The sequence below is a fragment of the Meriones unguiculatus genome, chromosome 17, assembly GCF_030254825.1.
Source record: "Meriones unguiculatus strain TT.TT164.6M chromosome 17, Bangor_MerUng_6.1, whole genome shotgun sequence".
Taxonomy (NCBI): domain Eukaryota; kingdom Metazoa; phylum Chordata; class Mammalia; order Rodentia; family Muridae; genus Meriones; species Meriones unguiculatus.
In genome coordinates, this window is record NC_083364.1 from 47,049,415 (window position 1) to 47,071,041 (window position 21,627).

General features: G+C 37.2%; 1 protein-coding gene and 1 long non-coding RNA gene across 11 annotated transcripts in view; one reads left to right on the forward strand and one right to left on the reverse strand.

The window, feature by feature from the left end:
* Atp6v1a (ATPase H+ transporting V1 subunit A) overlaps positions 1-21,627 on the reverse strand; it is a 55,838-nt gene that overhangs the window by 33,759 nt on the left and 452 nt on the right. For 2 of the 10 annotated variants that reach the window (XM_060370459.1, XM_060370454.1), the window contains exon 2: positions 12,627-12,723. The exons of 7 other annotated variants lie outside the window; for them this stretch is intronic. The gene's annotated coding sequence lies outside the window, so the exon portion shown is untranslated. Of the gene's footprint in view, positions 1-12,626; positions 12,724-21,255; positions 21,277-21,627 lie in introns of those variants that run through there. One more of the 10 variants, XM_060370460.1, reaches the window with a different exon arrangement.
* Positions 1,469-21,262, forward strand: LOC132648565 (uncharacterized). Its single transcript, XR_009586980.1, has 3 exons — positions 1,469-1,795; positions 6,524-6,614; positions 21,081-21,262. It is a non-coding gene; the product is annotated as an uncharacterized LOC132648565 (long non-coding RNA).

Consider the following 21,627-nt stretch of genomic DNA (forward strand, 5'->3'; position numbering starts at 1 on the left):
TACACTTCATCCTATGGACAAAAGGAAGTAAGTGAAAATCGAAGGAAGAATGGTGTTCTGTTGTTCTAACATATTAAATTGGGGAAGACTGCACGTAGAACGATAAACTAAATTCTAGGCTTGAAAGTCAATGAACGTCTATGTACTGAATGTTTATTGCATTCCTCCCATGGGAATAGTCCTGTTTTTAAAGCTAGAGAATAAAAGCCGCAAGTTACACACGCTACTATTTTCTATTTTTAAGGAGCTTTTGCTGATTTACCCAACTGAAATACACAAAACATGAAGCAATTAAGGTATAAACACTGTATGGGGAACAAAGGAGAAACTGGCCCTACTGTAGAGAATGTGGGTAAAGTATAGATCAATATGGATAAAGCATATATACCAAAAGGGAGTTGGAAAGCAAGTTTTGAGGACGGTTGAGTCCAGATAAAAACACAGGCAGGGAAAGCCAACTCCTGAGCTTTGCTGAGTATGGCAACATAAGGAGTGATTTCTATTATTTTGAAGATGCTACAGGATTACATGCCACATACACACAATTTGTAATCTTTAGCTAAAATATAACAAAGCTGGTGTAGACATTGGGAATCTTGGGTGTTACTCACTAAGACCTGGACTCAGGCTAGCTAGCTCTAGGTACCATCTGTCTCAGCCTCCATAAGCACATGGTGCCTCACCTGACTTTTTAGTGGGTACGTGCTGAAAACTGAACTCAAGCCCTCATCCTTGCACCACAACATTTACCAATTGAACTATCTTCCCAGCACTAAGAACAAGATTTTCCCAACACACATACAGATATACACATAAAAAATTCCTTAGGCCCTGCCTCAGTAGTTAGAATTTAATGTTCTTACAGAGGAGATGAGTACAATTCCCAAGACCCATATGCTAGCTCACAATGGTCTACAATCCAGTTCCTGGAGATCTAATGGCTATTTTGACCTCTGTGGGGCCCTGCAAGTATGTGACGTGTACACACACGTACAGTCAAAAAAACATGGTAATGAAGTCATCACCCAGACGAAGTTTTTCCCCAGTGTGGGTATTCCCTGTATAGTATTTGTGATACATGATCATCTGCCCGGTAAAGAGGAAACAGCATGAGACCTTGAGTCAGCTGACTTGGGATCACACTTATGTTCCTCTAATGATATGCTGCAGGAAAACTTCAGACAAATCAAAATCTCTTACCTTTAAATGAAAAACAAGAATTATGCTGTCATTTACCCAAGAATTCTGACTTAAATCTAGATTTGGTCAAACATTTCTCGTGAAATGAGAAATGCTCACAAACACTCCCCTAGCAATGCTACTTGAATTGCATCTCAATTTTGAAAAAGCCACTTAGTTCCAGAAATGCCTTCTTTCACAAGGAGTACACATGACTTCCTGTCCATCCTCTGAGAGTGTCTTCTGTTGTTCCTTGCTCAAAGGCAGTCTTTTTATGGAGCCTCCCTCCTTGGACTATTCTTTCAGAAAGTAATTTATGTTTGTATTGATCACTTTTAAAATGAAGCAATAGAAATAAAAATGCCTTACATATTTTGTAAGTACAAAGGAATATTACTTCAGAAAATCTGGATGCTTCTTTGTTTTGGAAGACAGATACCAAGGCTTTTTAGTCAAAAAGATTGAGTTTAAATTTGTAAATTGCAGCATTGGCAAAGTCAAATTCTTTTGACTAGCCTGTTTCATCTGTAGAGTCTAACAGACATAACTGGTCTACCTGAGAGAAAAATGATATGGAGAATAACTAATTCAGCCAAGACCGCCTAATTTCTAAAAGGTATGTTTAATGTAACAGCAGCTGCTTCTGCTTTTTAAGTAAGATTTATTTTTTATTATATTTATGTGGTGTGTGTGTACAGGTGCCTGTGAAGGCGGGGTGGGAGGTTAGGGAGGTCAGGTCCTCCTAGAGCTGGAATTACAGTGGGTTGTCCTCTGGAAGAGCTGTAAGTACTTTTAACCACTGAACTCTTTCCATCCAACTCCTATGCCATCCCTTTGAGAGTCACTATAGGGTCTAATTATGTTGTCTTGGTTATCTAGAACTCACTATGTAGACCATGCTAGCCTCAAACTCAGAGATCTACCTGCCTCGCTTTCCTGAGGACTATAATGAAAGGTATAGTTATGACTTTTTCTTTCTTTTTAATGTAGATGAGTGTTCGGCCTGCATGTATGTAGTATGTATGTATGTATGTATGCCACATGCATGACTGATGACTGCAGGTCAAAAGAGAGCAGAGCCCCTGGAACTAGTTAAAGATATGAACCAAATCCAGATCATCTACAATAGCAACAAATGCTTTTATCTCGAAACTACCTTTCCAGGCTTTTCCTATTATTTGAGCAAAATATAATTGCCCGTGTAGTCTTTTTTAAAATTATACTATGTAATTTATCATAATTTTATTTACTAAAACAAAATGTGACTTTAACATCAGTGATATGACAGCTGCTATATTACAGGCAGAAAATATGGTTTACTGCCCAATCTTCCTTTCAATCATCTGGCATGGTGATAGAAAAGCCAGCTAGCCAGTTAAAATTAGGAGATGTGTATGTTCTCAGAAGCAGCACCAGTTGATTTTAGAAGAATATAAAGCAAAGATAACTGAAGAGTGCCTCACAGGAGGTGAAGCTAAAACTAAAAAAGATGAACAAGGAGGCATCAGACTATACAGTAATCGTTTAATTCTCCTGGGCTATAGAAAGGCCTTCTTTAGATTCCATGAGGCCAGTTATGTTTTGTAATTTTTAAAATAGATATTTGTGGGGCAAGTAGGTGGGTGACCCCATGTTATGGAGTCTATTTCACTCTTCACTGCTCGGTATGTGGCAGCACTTAGATACCCCAAGAGACAGAGCAGAACTCAAACTCGGAACAACTGATATTTATATTCTGGGACTTCCCAACATATATAACAATGATTAATGGAAGGAAATCAAATAGATTTGTTTATTTGTCAGTTGTCTTATGGGTTTACCAGTCAGCTGGGAATTTTGGTGACCTATTCTTTTAAAGTTAAAAAAAATGTTTGAAGCACATAGTAGGCATTAGAAGCAATAAAGATAAAAAAAAAAAAAGAATCAAAAGCCCAAGTGATAACTCTACAAATTTACTTCTAGATGACTTGTCACCAGATGCATACCTTTGCTTTTCACCTGACAAATACTCTTAAAAAACAGCAAATTAAAAGGCTTCTTTTTTTCTGCCCCTTGGGAGGAGGAGGGAAGAATGTTGGGGACAATTCCACTCTTTCAAAAAACAACATAGGGGCTGAAGAGATGGTTCCGTGGTTTAGAGCACTTGTTGCTCTCACACAGGACACATGTTCAGTTTCTAGCGCCTGTATGTTGGCTCGCAACTCTTGTAACTTCAGTTCCAGGGGATCCAATGCCCTCTTCTGAATTCTGAGGGCACCTAAGCATGCATGTGGTGCACATACATGCAAACAAAATATTTGTACACATACAACTAAAACATTTTTAAGGCCAATATAAAGAGAAAAATATGATTAAGAGCAATTTAGCTCTCTCTACTGTGCTACAGTATATAAGGGGAAAGATTACAGATACACCCTTAAACAGCTCTTACAACATCTTTCAGAATAAATTATGACAATTATGAAAATAAGACTTTTTTTAAATTGTAAAATTACAGGTACTTTGTATGCTTCTAAAGTGACCACCCTTTAATGGCAATATAAGTATCTGTATGTGCTGTGTTCATGTTTCAATGCCCAACCTTTGATTTCTCCATGGTTTGTCTTATCACTAGTATCTGTTCAAATGTATCCACCCTAAGATACATTCATATAACATTGTCTCCCTCCTCCTGTACTTATTTTCAAGTCCCTTAATTTTTGAGACACAGTTTCATTATGTAACCCTGGCTAGCCTAGATCTTGCTATGTAAACCAGCCTGGCCTCCAACTCACAGAAATCTGTCTGTCTCTGCATCCTGAATGCTGGAATTAAAGGCATGTACTACCATGCCTAATATTGTCAATTCTCTTCCCTTGGTTGTCTTCATAGCACTTCTAATATATAAAAGAAAAAAAAATCCCATTTATTGTGTGTCTGATCAAGCATGTGAAGAAAATAAGGACTAAGCAAACAGTTTTCAAATAACTTCTTATTGCCTCTTTTACAAATGAAAAATGAAAGAGTGGAAAGTTGAATTAACTTTAACCAACTGAAAAAAAGTTCCAAATAGTAAATGCAAGACATGTACTTGACCAGGGCAGTTGGCCTCTAACCCTATGCTCTTTTGGTATTTATATTCTCCTGAATCCTTAATTTACTATGGCAGTTTCTAGTGCTTGCATTGAAACAATTCTATTCGATAAAGAATATTCTCTACCTCATCATGACAGTTACTTCAGAATATCTCAAAAGCTCTCTCTTCTCAGATCTATAATCTTTTGAGTTCTTTTCTCTGACCTCTATATCAGCTTTGTCAAGACAACATTTTATATGAATATGAAAGTGGTTAATTAAAATGAAAATTTCTTGTCAGGTGGACATTATAGTGATTTGATAAGTGACTCAAACTGAGCATATAAGTTTGATAAACACTCATAACATTAATTTGTCAGCAACCTTTCCTTATTATGTATACAACAATCAAAATAAAAAATGCCCTACTAAAACCTTTGTAACCTTTAAATATTTATGATCTATGTCAAACAGCAGGGTTTTTCAGTTGTTTTGGTTTTTTTGAGATAGGATTTCTTTTTGTGTAGCCCTGGCTGTCCTGGAACTCACTCTGTAGATCAGGCTAGCCTCTAACTTACAGAGATCCGTCTGCCTCTGCCAACTGAGTGCTTGGGATATGATGTGCAACAACACTGCCCAACAAACAGCAGGTTTTAAGGATGTCAAACATGGGCTGGAGAAGAGCCTGAGCTGTCAGGAGAGCAATCTGTTCTTATAGTAGAGTCTATTCTTGTGCCTAGCACCCATGTTTGGTGACTCACAGCTCCTGTTATTCCAGTTCAAGGGGATCCAATGCCTCTGACCTTCTGAACACACATGCACCTTGGGCACACATATGTACAAAGCCACATACATACACATATACATTTAAAATAAACATGTTTAAAAGCTTTCTAAAGCATTTAACAGGAAATTTACAAGTCATAAAAATTAAGAGTTAATCTTATTCCAAGTCTTCACAGTAGAAGGTTCAAGTATACTATGATTTAATGCTCCATAAAATTCCTTCCTTACAGTTATCCCTGATGTTCTCAATTATATAAAAAAGAAATCAAAGCTGAGCATGATGGCAGCACGCAAGAAGGCAGAGGCAGAGGCAGGTGGATCTCTGTGAGTTCGAAGTCAGAGACAGAATAGCTACGGAAACACAGAGAAACCCTGTCAAAAAATAAAAAATAAAAAAGAAAGAAACAAAAATAAATCAAGGAACAGCAGTGCTGGGATATAATTCAGTGATTAAAAAGCATTCACTAAGCAGGCTGGAATACCTGGGTTAGAACTACAGCACTACAACCCAGTCATTTAAAAACAAACAAACAAACAAAAAAACACCCAAAAACTCAATGATTGCATTAAAACGTATTTTTAGCTACAGGACTCCTACTTTAGTTAAGGATAAACAGCAAATACAATTGACAGCTAACACTCCCTTAATCATAAATCATATCCCCTTCATATTTGTGAAAAAGGAAAAATCCAGAAGGCAGCACAGCAACCATCTGACTAGTGAGTCATTGGCGTCTCCCCCACATGCACTGCAGAACACTGCAGTGACAAGCAACACCAGAGGTCTGCTGTCTCACTTCTATTTTATAACACAGACCTCAAACTGTCTGGTTAGTGTGCTAAACCTAGTAATGTCTTTTTTCCCTAAAAGCTACTTTTTACTAGTATAGTTTGGGTTGAAAATAAGGTGAAAGTGACACAAAAAATACTAGGGTTCCAAGATAATTCACATACAAATCTGACTCACTTCAATGACACCAGAGTGTTATTTAATGTTAATATTTTAAAAAGAACAAACTAACTCATTAAAAGACTAGCTTTGGAAGGCATAGGGGTTTTGTTATGTTGTTTTTAAAGAAAAAGAAATCCAGTAGATTTCAATTAAGTACTTAGTTTCTTTTATTATTGTAATTGTATGTATTGAAAGGCATACAGTGTTACAAGACATATATGCAGTATATAACGAACCAGAACAGGTAGGTACGTTTCCACCGCTCCATTTCTTATTTACTGATATACTTTAAAGTTTATCTACTTAGCAGTTCTATCAGAAATATATAGATGGAAGATTTATTTCACTATGCATACCCAGCCAGACCCTTCTACTCTTGCCAATAAAACCCGAAATTTGTTCAAATTTTGGAAGTCTATCCTAGTAACTTCAGATCTTTAGCAATGACTTGCTTGGGAAGAACCTGTTTGGGAACAGTCTGACTAATAAAAGGCAAGGAAAATCCTTTCAGAGCTTCTGAAAGTAATTTCTCTTCTCTTTAACAAAACACAGGCTATGAGGAACAACACCCTCCTGGCAGCTGGTCATCTGCACAGGATGCTGAGCTGTAGCAGGTCTGGGACTCTGGAAGGAGCTGATATAGGTAGGCAGACTACCTTCCTTCAGATGAAAAAGCTCTGGGTCCTTGTTCTTTTACTGATCCACTTAATTGGCCAAAATAGCAATAAAAAAAGTAAGTTTCAGGAATAAGTATTTTACATGTATACACATTTCATAGTATCATTAAGAATGAATGAATGACAAGGTAAACTTAAAGTCATTAGTGAAACAGTTTATGAAAATTACTAACATTCTAAGAAAATGTATAAATAAAGCTGGGAGTCAAAAGAGTAGAGAAGCACATTAAGGCAAGCTGGTCTAGTAGGATCAGGGAACGTGACACAGAAGTGCATGCATACCTACACACATCTAAACACACACACAGAAACACAGACACGCACTCAGTCCAACTCCAGCCCTGTATCAAAAGCATTTTTGAAAAAATAAATAATGAAGACTTAGTCTGGAAACAGAAGTTTTAATTTAATCAGTTAGTTAGGCTCAAGCTTAGATGTTAAACCTTGCCCTTAGTCATTTTTAATAGCATTTCTAGAAGTGGTCATAAATTCCTTTTCTTTCTGCAATATACAAAAAACCTGCATACAGCCACATGGACTTAAAAAATATTACGCAATATTTTAGAACAATGGAGATTTAATGCAGCAAATCATTTGAAGAGCTACCTCAGAAGGTAAAGGAACAAAGTTCTGAATTAATGGTCAAAAGAATAACCCATAATCATTAAAAAAAAAAAAGACATTTGAATTTATTACTAGGGAACATGGGAAGCAATTTAGTAATATGTGCTAGGCCCTTGAGGAGGCTTCATTTCTATGGTTGTGATAGAATAACCTGACCAAAGGCAACTTAGGGGAGGAAAGGGCTTATTTTGCTTACAATTCTGTCATTGAGGAGACCTAGTCAAACACCTTTCATAGTCAAGAAGGGAAGAGGACACACATGTGGCTTGCTTGCATTTACCTAGCTTTCTCTTGTCTTACATAGTTCAGAACCCCTGGCTTAGGGATCAATGTGGCCCACAATTGTCTAATTAACAGTCGAGGCAACCAAGCCCCCCCAAGTCAGGCCTACTGCCAACCTGATTTAGATAACTCATTACTAAGAAAGACCACATCCAAGGTGATTCTAGGTTGCGTCAAGTCGACAGTGAAAACTAACCAGGAGAGCACTTAACATGGATAAAAGAACCTTTATAACCTGGGTTGAAATATATGACTATGGCACAAAGTCCACAGACATTTTTCAATTCAGTGGACAAGACATCAGCATTTCTAATGGCTTGCCCAAGTATATTTCAATTAGTAACAGCTACAGTTTATTTATTAAGTTGACAGTAGGTCAAGACAGACTTGGTTATTCATAGAGGCTTTAAATGGCATGCTTTGCTAAGGAATTAACTTGGTATTTGCTTAGTCTTCAAAATTGCTCTTGTGCAGCACTTAATTAACCATTACTGTAATTAGGAATTTGTGGAACAAATCCAGGTGGATTCTTGAGTTAGGAAAACGAGGCAGGAGGAGCTCAAGTTTAATGCCAGCTTGGGCGATATAGTGGGCTCCTACCTCAAGAAACTAAAAAGCAGAAAAGTGAGATGGCTCAGAGGGTAAGAGCTTCTGCCTCCAAATCTGATGCCGTGAGTTCAATCCCTGGCACTGACACGGTGGGAGGAAAAAAAAACAGACTCCTATGAGTGGTTCACTACCCTCCACATGCTTGCTGGGCCATGCAAGCACCTACTACCCACATGCATGTGTAGCCAAAAAGCAAGAAACAAACTGATCAATGCCCGTCTTTTTTGCTGGTCTGTAATTGCCAGGAAAACAGGGAGCCACCAGCTTTTGTCATAAAGCAATCCGGCTACCCACACAGGACACAAACACCCCATATTATTTAGTTCCAGTCTTAGCTGGGGCATGTGTGGAACAGGAACTCCCCTGAGTGAAAACTGATAGCCCTTAGAAATAGACTGAATAGAGCTTGGCCTAATACCCAATGACCCAGATTTTTAAATCAGCACTTCCCTGAAGCCAAACTGAAGCCAAATATTATCACAGAATAAATTTCAGAAATAAAAGGTATTATTAAACATCCCAAAATATTAGGAAAGCACTTTTGTTAAATATATGAACTTACTAAAATTTAAATGTTATGTTTATTAATAATTTTAGTGGTCTAAAATATTAGCCAGAACACAAATAACTCTATAATAACTGCAGAGTGTAAAATCTATTATTTAGGCTAGTATTATTTAAAAATTTACACACAACTTAAAAATACAAAATGACATAGACAGAAAAATTAACAAGTGACTTTTGACAAAAATATAAATTTAGTAGAGAACTACCATCTCTTCAACAGTGACAGTAGAATAAACAGATATGTATATACAAAACCAAAATTGCCACCAAAATACTTCAATCTTACCTACACTATATAAAAAAAAAACAAACTGAAAATGGATGGTAGGACTAAATGTCAAACCTATAACTGTAATATGTTCCTTGAGAACTGGAATTAGATTAATTTATTTAACATAGACAAAGAGCAAACTGACAAACTAGACTTTTTTTTTTTTTCAAACTGGACTTTTAAGAAAGTAAAATATTTTACTCCTCAAAAGATATTGTTAGAATAAGTTAACAAATATAAGAAAATATTTATAAAGCAGAAATATAATCTTAATATAGTTTCAGAAAAGCAATACTTTTTCTTCACAAATTTAGTTTCCAATTTTTTCCTTTTATTAAAATATTTTTCTTCATTCAATATATTCTGATTCTTGTTTCCCTTCCCACAACTACTCCCAGATCTTTCCCTCTTCCTCACCTACCCAAAAGCACTTCCTTTGAAAAGCAACTCTGAATAATGATGAATAAAGAAGACAATGTAGGCTGGGGAGGTAGCACAGCAAATAAAGCACTTGCCACCAAGTCTGATGACCTGAGTTCAATCCCTGGGACACATGACAGAAGGGAAAAATTGATACTCCAAAGTAGTCCTAAGCCTCCAAACTCATACTATGACTTACACATGCACACAAATTAAAAAATGTTAATTTAAAAGGCAAAGACTTAAACATGTTAATATACATAAATACACACATATGGATAACTAACTTAAAAGATGCCTTCTATCACTGACTACTAGTAAAACAGAAATTTAAACCATGATGCTTATTAGAATGGCTAAAATTTTAAGGAAGTATTAGTGAGGATTAGAAACAGGAACTTTTGGATATATGCCTACGAGTGGTATAGCTGGATCTTGAGGAAGCACTATTCCTACTTGTCTGAGAAAGCGCCGGATTGATTTTCAAAGTGGTTGTACACGTTTACATTCCCACCTGTAAAGGAGGAGGGTTCCGAATTCTCCACAACCTCTCCAGCATGTGTTGTTACTTGAGTTTTTAACCTTTGCCATTCTGATGGGTGTAAGGTGAAATCTCAGGGTCATTTTGATTTGCATCTCTGATGGCTGAGGACGCTGAACATTTCTTTAAGTGTTTCTCTGCCATTCTATATTCCTCTACAGAGAATTCTCTGTTTTTGCTCAACCATGTTTGTAGCAGCTTTATTCATAATAGCCAGAAACTGGAAAGAACCCAGATGTCCATCAATGGAGGAATGGGTACAGAAATTGTGGTATTTTTACACAATGGAATACTACTCAGCAATTAAAAACAAGGAAATCATGAAATTTGCAGGCAAATGTTGGGATCTAGAAAAGATCATCCTGAGTGAGGTATCCCAGGAACAGAAAGACACACATGGTATATACTCACTTATATAGATCTATAAGATAGGATAAACATACTAAAATATATGCACCTAAAGAAGATAAACAAGAAAGAGGACCCGGGGTAATATCCTCACTTAGAAAAACAAATGGGATGGTCATGGGAAGAAGGAGAAAACAAGTAACAGGACAGCAGCCTACCACAGAAGGCCTCTGAAAGACTCTACCTAGTACTGTATCAAAGCAGATATGAAGACTCATAACTAAACCTTCAGCAGAGTGCAGGGAATCATAAGATAAAAGGGGGAGGTAATATGACCTGGAGAGGACAGGAGCTCCACAAGGACAAAATATGTCAGGGCACAGGGGTCCTCTATGAGACTGTTTCTCCAACCAAGGACCATGTATGGATATAACCTAGAACCCCTGGATGGTAGCTCGGTATCCAAGTGGGTTCCATCTCTAGTAAGGGGAACAGGAACTATTTCTGACATGAACTCAATGACTGGCTCCTTTACCTCTGCCTCTCCTTCCCTCAAGGGAGGATCAGCCTTGCTAGGTCAGAGGAAGACATGGCAGCCAGTCCTGAAGATACCTGATAAGCTAGGGTCAGATGGAAGGGGAGGAGGACCTCCCCTAGCAGTAGACTTGGAAAGGGACAGGGAGGAGATGAGGGAGGGAGGTGATAAGGGATGGAGGGTGAGATTAGGAGGGAATGAGGGAGGGGGCTACGGCTGGGATACAAAGTAAATAACCTGTGATAAAAGAAAGAATGAAAGAAAGAAAGAAAGAAAGGAAGGAAGGAAGGAAGGAAGGAAGGAAGAAAGGAAGAAAGGAAGAAAGGAAGAGGAACTTGCAGTGTTGTGGAATGCCTGTGATTCCAGTGAGAGGCAGAGGCAGGTGGAGCTCTGTGAGTTGAGGCCAGCCTGGTCTCCAAATTGAGTCCGGGACAGTCAAGGCTAAACAGAGAAACACTGTCTCAGAAAACAAAATATAAACAACAAAAAGAAACAGGAACTTGCATATATTGCTATTAACAAGTCAGCCATTGTGGTGCACACCTTTAATATCAGAACCCAAGAGGCAGCGGCAGGCAGATCTCTATGCAGTTGGAGGCCAGCCTGGTCTACAATGCAAGTTTCAGGACAGCCAGGGCTACACAGAGAAACCCTTTTTCAAAAAAAAAAAAAAAACAAAACAAAAAAAAAACAACTAAGTAATGGTATCTTGAATGAGGACTTATAAGATCCTACCCTATTCTCAATAAGACATAAGATTTTTATCTTATGATCCAGACTATGTTCTAATACTTCGGTTATACATTTGGTATAGTTCATTGGTTTTAAAAGGCAGAGACAGAGTGGGAACTACTTGTTGTTTTGTGTTGCTCTATTTAAGGCAGTATTAATTGTAACTTTTACCCACAGCCTCAGCCTAATTATCTCTATTTTTGGTTGTTTCCTCAACCCTTCATCTTCCCAGTACAATGTCTTGGCAAGGATGAGATCATGTTTAAAACACAAACACAAATCAATGAACAATAGCAGGTTCTGTATATGTACGTCCAATCCCTCAGGTATCCAGTCTGAGCAGATTCATAGCTTTAAGTTTCTGTTTTGGATCACATCCAAGAGTTTGGTGTCAATTTGCCCACCTGCCTCTTAAGACTCTAAAATGTATTACATTTCAAATAACTTACAGAGCTTGTAATTAATGTGAATCAAGTCTCTCATTAACCCCTTGTATTACCTAAAGCTGGGGTGCAAGGGCTGCTGAAAACTCAAGCTATCATGCTCAGCTGTTTACCGTAACTGAAATGCCTTGCACAATTCGTTCAATGCATTATTTAAGAATTACAGTTTTTTTACTCTTTGGGTAACTTAAATTCCAATTTCAAATAATGAAACTCCAATATAAATCAAGTAAGTAGCATTTTAAGTTGAAACCAGAATACTTAATGTTATTTAAAAGTCATAAACCCAACTGTCTTATTCTCAAATTATCATATTGATTCAAATCGTCATATTGACTAAAGGTGTAGAATGATCACAATGGTAGATGACACACAATTCAGGAAAGTCAAAGTCATTCAGTAATCTTCTAAGTACTCAATCTAAATTGTAGATTCAAGCAAATTACTAAGGACAAAGTTTAACCTCTGTGCATCCCTAAATTGGAGAGCAACACAGCGATACCTACCAAAATTAAAAATGTCATTGTTTTAATGCAGCTATTCCATTTCTAGGAATTCATTGTGTGTGCACAAAATGTTTTATTAATATTCATTTATAGCACTTACTTATGCAAAGATTGGAATATCCATTGATATGGAGACTTGGGCAAGGGAGATGGCTCAGGCCTTGCAAACCTAGTGACCTGTGTTTGATTCCCAGATCCTACATAAAAGTGGAAAGAGAATCAGCTCCATAAAGTTGTCCTCTCACCTCCACGAGTCACCCTCCATCACACACACACACACACACACACACGTAAAAACTATAAAGACTAAAGAACTTGTGACAGAATTTGTAAGCTTAATGTCATTAAAACAGTAATAATACCCCCTAAGTTCTACTACTTATAAGCTGTTATATCATTGAACATTTAATCATCACACGCATAATTTTCCTCAATTGGTAAATGGGGATAAAAGTAAGCATCATCTTAGAAGGTTGCTGTGAGGCTTCCATGAGTCATCATAATTAAAGTATTAAGAAAAGGGCCTTGCCACTTGTGGTGGCACATGCTGGTAGGATCTGCAGAAGAGGCGGAGGCAGAAGGATTAAAAAAAAAAAAGGGTCTGAATCACGAACAAGTTCCCTGCACCATTCCATATGACAGTGATGACTCATCAGTATAATCCCCAACTAGCATTTGAGGGAGCTTTAACTGGATCAGTGTGAGATATCTCCTGTTAACTGAAAAGAGAGCGGCTCAGAACACTAATCAAAGGTACTACCATTAATGGACAAAAACATGGGACTGACAGCTAGTGACAGACAACAGAAATGTAGGACTATGCTATACATATAAGCATATATGCATGTAACATATGCTTTTACATATGTTACCCACTTATTTAAAAAGTACTGCAGATTTTATAAGTTTATGATACAAAACATATATATAATTAAAATAAAATTGGTAATAAAGAGGAAAAAATTAAAAGCAGCAGCACGAGATATAAAAACTGATATTTAAATCAGTTGAGTTACAGACTCAACTCCAAACCATCTGCCATTCCCTATTATGGTTTTAAGCAATGCATCAACTTCTGATTTTTAGAAAACAATCAAGCTGTGTGCAGTAGCATGCATCTGCAAGCCCAGCATTTTGGAGGCTGATTCAATAGGGGCTCAAGTTTGAGATTAGCTTGGGTTACATATCTAGACCATCTCAAAATCAGTAAATAAAGTCAAGTATTACTTAATGGCAAATAGTTTAAACTTTGCTTTTTAAAGATTTAAGTTCTTTCTTTTTATTTATGTGCCTGTGTGCCGTGTGAGGGTATGTGCTTGTGTTTGGCAGGGCTGGTGAAGGCCAGAAGAAGGTGTCAGATTCCTGACCTGGAGTTATAGGCAGTCATAAGCCACTCAACACTGGTGCTAGGGATCGAATGTATTCTACAGAAGCAGCACACAATCCTAACCCTGATAAATGTCTCTGACCAAATTCCCCAAACCTATTTGAAGTTTCCTTAGAGTGAAAGTTAGTCTTGTAATCTGATGGACTACAAGTGGACTTTTCTCACAATGTTTGTATCATATGATTAAGTCAGGTGACAAAAACTACATTTGTGCAATATGTTTTACATTTCCAAGGCATAAAAGATTTTGCAGCATTTAAAACCAACACCAAAAAGAAAAAAAAAAATGTCAATTTGAGCCTTATCTGTCAATATCTATTATTTCAGGGTACATTTTCGTGACAACTTATTATTAGGTGTCCAATGGTTATCGCAAATAAAACTAATTTATGGAGTTACCAGGATAATTTATTCACTTCTTTCTTCAATACATAAAAGAAACTGTATTTCAAGTAACTGTCATGTCTAGGCACTTCAAATATTATTTTACTACTTACAGAAACACTGTGCTCATTGTAAAAATGGAAACATAACACATGGAATGTTTATCTAAGCATTGAGGCAACCACTACACAATGACTACCTTCTGTTCCTGTGAATCATTGTTCACATAGACATGTGCAAACATGTATGGGTATCTTATTGTGAATATCCTCTACCTCTTTGCCCTGTCTTTTTCTTATTTCCTTTTTTCTATTGTTGATAGGACACACAAAACTCATGTTTCACATATGATTTTATTAAAGTAGAATCTTATTATATACATTTCCATATATTTTACCTTTATCACTTAAGGTCTGTGTTGGAAATCTTCTCAGGATACATTTAGACATCCCTCCAAGTTACCAGGAGACATTCAGCTCCCACTACTGAACAACTTTACAACATGTCAGAATATAACTGTGCCATAATATAAGTAATACTTCTACTAATAAGTGTTCCCTTACTCCCAGGATTTTGGCATAATCAACATCCATATCCATGTAAAAATGTTCTTGCCTGCTTACTGGTGATTTTATTTCTAAGGAATAGATTTTATCAACATTGATGGAAAAATACATGTACTTCTTTCTTTGTTTCTTTCTCTTTCTCTCTCTTTTTTTTGCTTGCTTGTTGGTTTGGTTTGGTTTTTTGAGACAGGTTTTTCTCTGTGTCATTGCCCTGGCTGTCCTGGAACTCCTATGCAGACCAGGCTGGACTAGAACTCACAGAGATCCATCTGTCTCTGTCTCTGCCTCCTCCCAGCACTGGGATTAAAGGCATGTGCTTCTAGTACTAACTAATACTGTTTGTTTACTAAAAATAAAACCAACAAGGAACAATTCATTTCTCTACCAGCATTTATGGGAAAATCTTTCCCCACATATCCCTGCTAGTTAGACATATTTCACTGTTACTGTATCAATTACTAATAAGGTTGTAGTTTTTACATTTGTTAAGCTAGATGTTAAATGTTTAAGCTTTTCTTCTGTGAACTTCTGGCAACATGCTTCTCTATGTATAGCCCTATCAGGTGGGCTTCTTAAAATTTCTTACCAATAGTAACTCTTCACCTACTATAAGTATTTCAAGTGTTTTATTTCAACCATTTGTTTCTATTTCTGATACAAAATTATTTCTATGTAGTTTCATATGTCTTTTTTTCCTTTTATAACTTGGAGGTATTCCTCCTTGGTTTAGAGTCTATGTATCAATAAGACTTGACTAGTATTTAAAATGTCTTACTTACATCTAAGTCTTGGAAAAATCAAATTAGTCATGTTTATCATATAAATGTGCCTCCCTTCCACACTTAGGTATCACGTTGTCACAACGGGAATTCCCGTCACACAAGCCCTTACACACATATCTGAGACAGGATCTCATGTACCCACTTTCCAGATTATAGGCATATGAGACCATATCTGTGTTAAGCGGTGCTGGGAGAAGCAAGGCTTTGTGCATGTTATGCAGCCACTCTGCCCTTCCCTTCTATTTCTCAGAAAATTTTGAACTTATATATTTAAGCTGAAAGTACACACACAAATAAATACCTTTGTTATATGAGTAAGTGAAAGCATTTTTAAAAAGATATTATATAATTTTTAGATGAAAGAATTATTCAATGTTTAAATTTAGAGCAAACTTAAAACCAAAAACTGTAGCTGGACCTGGTGGCACAGGCTGGCACCTACAAGGAAGGATGAGGTAGAAATCTAACAAGTTCAAGGTTTCCCTAGGTATGGAGCATAGTCAAGGTCAACCTGGGCAACTTAGTGGAACCCCTTTTTCAAGATAAAAAATGAGACCAGATATTAGATGTGGTGGTGTGTGCCTTTAATTACACAGCAGACACAGATGGATCTCTGAGAGTTCAAGGCCAGCCTGGTCTATATAGCCAATCTAGGACAGCCAAGACTAAATACTGAGACCCTGCCTCAAAATAAATAAATAAATAAATAATCTGAAAAATATATTTATAATACACATTAACTACTAAAAAATGGCTGACTAAAGTTGTGAAATGTAACAGAGCTACAGAAAAGAGAATTTCAAGTAAATCATATCATCTTACTCACAGAAGCAACTTTAAAAAAAATAAAAACGGCCTCCTTAACATAGCCTAGATTTACCTGCTATCTGTGTAGCCTGGGTTGCCCTCAAATCTGAGATCCTTTTGCTTTATACCCTCTGTAGTGTTGAACTTACAAGTGTGAGTCACTGAACATTGACTATCACAACAGCAACTAAGTTTTTAATATGTGCAGGTAAAATAAAGATCTGCTACTCTAAAGATGTAACTCCACTCCAGCTGTCCTGAATATACACAAACTGTTTTATATGTACATATATTTATTCACAATATACTACATATTATATATAATGCTGCTATACATCAAAGACTTTCTTTCCCTTTTTAATAAGAAAAAGGAAGAGTGCAACTTAAGCTATTTAGACATTAATAAATAAAAAGCACTCCTACTTATCACAGATTATTTATCAACACACATAAAAATGAACTAAAATGCACTTACTATATCCAAGTTACTCTATAGTGAACTTACATTAATACAAATATTCAGTTGGGGCTGGAAAGATGGCTCAGCAGTTAAGAGAACTGACTGTTCTTCCAGAGGACCCAGGTTCAATTCCCAGCACCCACATGGCAGCTCAGAACTGTCTATAACTCCTGTTCCAGGGGATCAGACACACTCACACAGACACACAAGCAGTCAAACACCAATGTACATAAAATAAAAATAAATACATTATTAAAAAATATTCAATTAGTAAATTGAATACTTATTTATCTTAGTAAATTACTTTCCTTTACGTAAATGAGTATTTTGTCATAATTAAAGAAAAATGTAAACTTGAAAAAGGTATATTTCAATTATTTTATTATTCATTAAAGAAGGAAAAAATTCTTATTCTAGTTCATATTCATACTGTTCCTTGTACTGATAAAACTTTAAAATGTGTTTCCTAAAATACAATTCTACACATTAATGATTATAAGCATTGGAAAGTTCTTAACATTAAAAAAAAAAAACCCACTAAACTATAGGTAAAACCACAAGGGAATTATGTTGGTATTTTTCAGCTTCTACTAATAAACAAGCTTGGAATCTGTTGGAGCCAGATATGGTGACATTTGAGCCTGCAGTCCAGCTACTTGGGAGACTAAGGTAGACTGACTAGCTTTAGTCTGGGAGTTTGAGTTACAGCAGGGCCAATCTCAAAAAAATACAGCTATAAGAGTTTTTTTGTTGTGGTTGTTGTTTTTGGCTTTTTTTTTGTCATGATAGACTCATTTCAAATTCTAATCACTCTTTTAGGACATCATAAGCCTCCCCTACAAGTTCAGTATGTAGGACTGAAGCCTATGTTAATACAATGAGTAAGAATGTCTGCTGGTGGGGTGGCATACGCCTGTAATACCAGTACTTGGATAACCATGTTCAGGGCTAGCCTTGGCTTCCATTAAAAAAAAAAGCATATAAAGCATGTACTAAACACTGTGCACTCATTATCTACTTCAATAATACCTATGGGCTAGATTTAAACACAAGGAAACTTCATTTTGAGTGCCCGAGGACACCTAATAATATCGAAGGCTAAAATCTAATCCCAGATCTCTGGATTGGGAAATCTATTCAGGTAAAGTTTGAATAGATTGCTTTACACTCACATCTCATCTAGTATTTTGTTTTTGCTTTTTCGAGACAGGGTTTCTCTGTGTAGCCTTGGATGTTCTGGACTTGCTTTGTAGACGAGGCTGGCCTCACACTCACAGAGATCCACCTGACACACTCCTGTAGCACCATCTAGCTTTAAAGCTACTTTCAAATTGATTATCTAAGGTTATCTCATTCAACTCATAATACCCTTGGGAAGAAATTTTCTCGGTACAGAACCCTGAAACTTCCATCATTAGCTACGTTTAAAAAGGGATACGAGCAAGACAGAGAAGCTAAATGAAGAGCCTCTAACTTTGGTGCTAAATCACTTGTAGTTTACGTACAACCATTTTTTTCTTCCATTTATTAAAACTATCCCTGCCTTCTACCTGGATGATAATCATAGGCCTTATCAGTAAACATAAAACACTGTGGAAGTCATACAAGTTATATGCTTATTCTATTCAGTATTTGGAAACTTGTATTAAACGTTTAATGCTTAGTACACAAACTTAGGAGGAACCACAACCTTAGAAGGAATGACAATCTGTTGGAATTCAAGTGGTTTAATTTGCTTGTTAATTGTTCAACACTCATTCAATGAACAACCGATCGGCATTTTGTTTATACAAACAGGGTCTCATTCACTTCAGCACCCTTATTCAGAAGACAGAATAGACTGTCCTTTAACTTCAGGGAGGGTTAGTGAGTTACTAATACTTTAGTATAAAGACCTTAGGTGATCTATTTCAAAGTAGGAGCTGGAGAGATGGCTCAGAGTGCTCTTCCAAAGGTCCCGAGTTCAAATCCCAACAACCACATGCTGGCTCACAACTGTCTATAATGAGATCTGGTGCCCTCTTCTGGCATGCAGGCAGAACACTGCATACATGATAGATAGGTAATATAAAGCTAGAATGTATGTGAGTGTAAAGCAGCAGACAGAAATAGTCTATAAGTAAAAATAAAGGAATAGAAAACGCTGAATAGTAGCCTAAAGGATTAAATGGCTACCTTGGCCCAAAGGGGAAGGATATGCTTTCACTAAGACTCAGAGTAAGAAAATAAAGGTTGTTGGGCTTAATTTCGTAATGGTGGACTTATTACCCAATACATTTCTCTCTCTCCCTTTCTCCACAGGGTCTCACTGTGTAGCCCTGGCTGGCCTAGAATTCACTTTGGAGACTAGGCTGGCCTTCAACTCACAGAGATATGCTCTGCATCCCAGGGCTGGGATTAAAGGACTGTGCCACTAGACTCAGAAATTTCATAAACTGATACAGTGTCAGAGATGCTTTCCAATGCTAAAATCATCTATGTGCATCGAATGTCAAACACTTTTCACATTTAATGTCCATAGCTAGTTGTTTACCAATTCCTACTGGTAATCTCCCAGATTCCATCAGCAGTCTAAATTACTGCTTTCACGAGTTCCCTAAAATTGGAGCAATTAACTGTAAAGTAAAACTGCAGACTCATCCAGCCTCTTTCTTATGAACTTCTCCACTCGTACTCCGTGTTTTCAAACTGGTTTTCTCTAGCCCATTTTGGTGCAAACGCACAGAACTGGTTTGGACTTCCAAAGCACTTAGGAATTCGATTTATTTGGTGGAATATCACAGAGACACAAAAGCAGCACCAATTTTTTATCAAGGGACCCATTTTGAAGAAAAATTGGATAAAATTATATTTCAGGCAGAGGTGATGGCTCAGTCACTAAAACAAGTCACCTGCTTGTTTTGCAGGTATGGAAATCTGAGTTCGGTTACCCAGGTTCCATGTAAAAGTCAAGCATGGTGGTGTTCTTTTAACCTCAGTACTCAGGTCAAAGGGAGACTGAAGAATTCCTGGGACTTTCTGGCCAGCTAGGCTCCCTGAATCAGTGAGCTCCGGGTTCAGTGAGAGAACTTACCTCAAAAAAAAAGGGGGGGGGGAAAGAGGAGCAAAAATGAAAGACAGCTCTGGCTTCTCCTTCGATGAACATACATCCAAATAAAAATGGCAACAAGTGAATGGTTCAGCCAGCTGTGGTGGCATCCATACCACAGAATGATTAGCAACAAAAAGGGATGAACTATTTAAGAATTTATATTTAAGCTTGTTATATAAACGTATTAATATTGTCTAGTCTGGATCACAAGCACAAATTTGGGCAATGCAAGATCATCACAGTAATATATTTAGTAAACATCAAATAGGCCAGTCTTTCTATTTTGTTAAATTGCTATCATTTTAAGGTTTTAGCTGATCAGAAAATTTGGGAGGGGAAAAAATTCAGTATGACCAATCACTGTAAGGTAATCATTCATTTTTTCACATAATTTTTGCTTTCTAGTTTCAAGCATGCATGGAGGCAAGAACCATATTTCCAGCCCTCAGATTTTTAAAAATAAATCCTTCAATTACATTGCTTAGAACTAAGATTTAACTAAAAATCTGATTTCATAAAAGAAAATGTACAATTTAAGTTATAAAAAAGTCAAATTTATAATTTTGTAAGGCCTTCCAATTCAAAACAAGGAACCTTCTAAGTTTGCAGCACAAATAAGAGAGTTTAGCCCTAAACTGAAAAGCATTCCTTTCCTAAAGCGTACTGTTTGAGGTGAAAACATTGGCTACATATAAAATGGAGTACAACGGGCTGGGCAGCCCTAGGCAAAACAATTTCTGTATTTTCACAAAATATTATACACTCGAGTCAGAAGAGGTCACTTGATTTTTTTTTTTTTTTTACAAAATGAAAAAGCTAATTAAGAACACAGGCGTTACTTCACAAATTTAAACTGTTAAGGGACTGACTGGAAGGGCAATTAGGTAGGATTTAAAGAAAAAAATGTCAAAAAAAGGAATGATGCCATAGGCAGAAAAATACAAAGTCGGTAATATCTAGACTTAATCTTCCTGCCTCTATATTATATGAATTTGAATTAATTGTATTTTCAGCTTGATCAGTTTCCTAAGAATCACTTCCCTTTCGTGAAAAGCTCTTTACTTTCCCGTAATCTAGCCTAGGTCTCCAATCCAGCCCAACAAGGCAACACCATCTTCCATCGCCTTCTCATTCAACTGAGACTGTCGCATTACCTACACCCTGTTCTGAAGATAGTACAACTGTCTTCTCTCGGAGAAGGAAAAATGTATAAGCCCCGCTCATATCCTTCCAGTCTCACCCGGACACTCACTGAGCCTCCTGCAAGGATGTCCGACAAATCCCTCAGAATCACTGAGAACGCACGTTTGCAGGGAAGCTCCTCGGTGACTCTGCAGTGAGGGCCGTATCAGTGGCATTCCCTCCCAAGCCTGTCTCACCGGAGACGCCTCTGCCTCCAGGGGTTTTCCTATCTTCCTGCTCACCCGGGCGAAGGCCTTTGCCAAGGAAAGGAGCTTTGGGGAATGGGACCCGGCGGTTGTGGCAGACCCCGAGGAATGGCTAAAGCAATCCTAACACCTGAAGCCCCGATGGCTCCAAACAGGGAACCATAATGGCCGCACTCGCTCTCAGCCCAGGGGAAGGTGGGCATCACAATCCCGTGTCCACGGGCTTACGGGGGTCC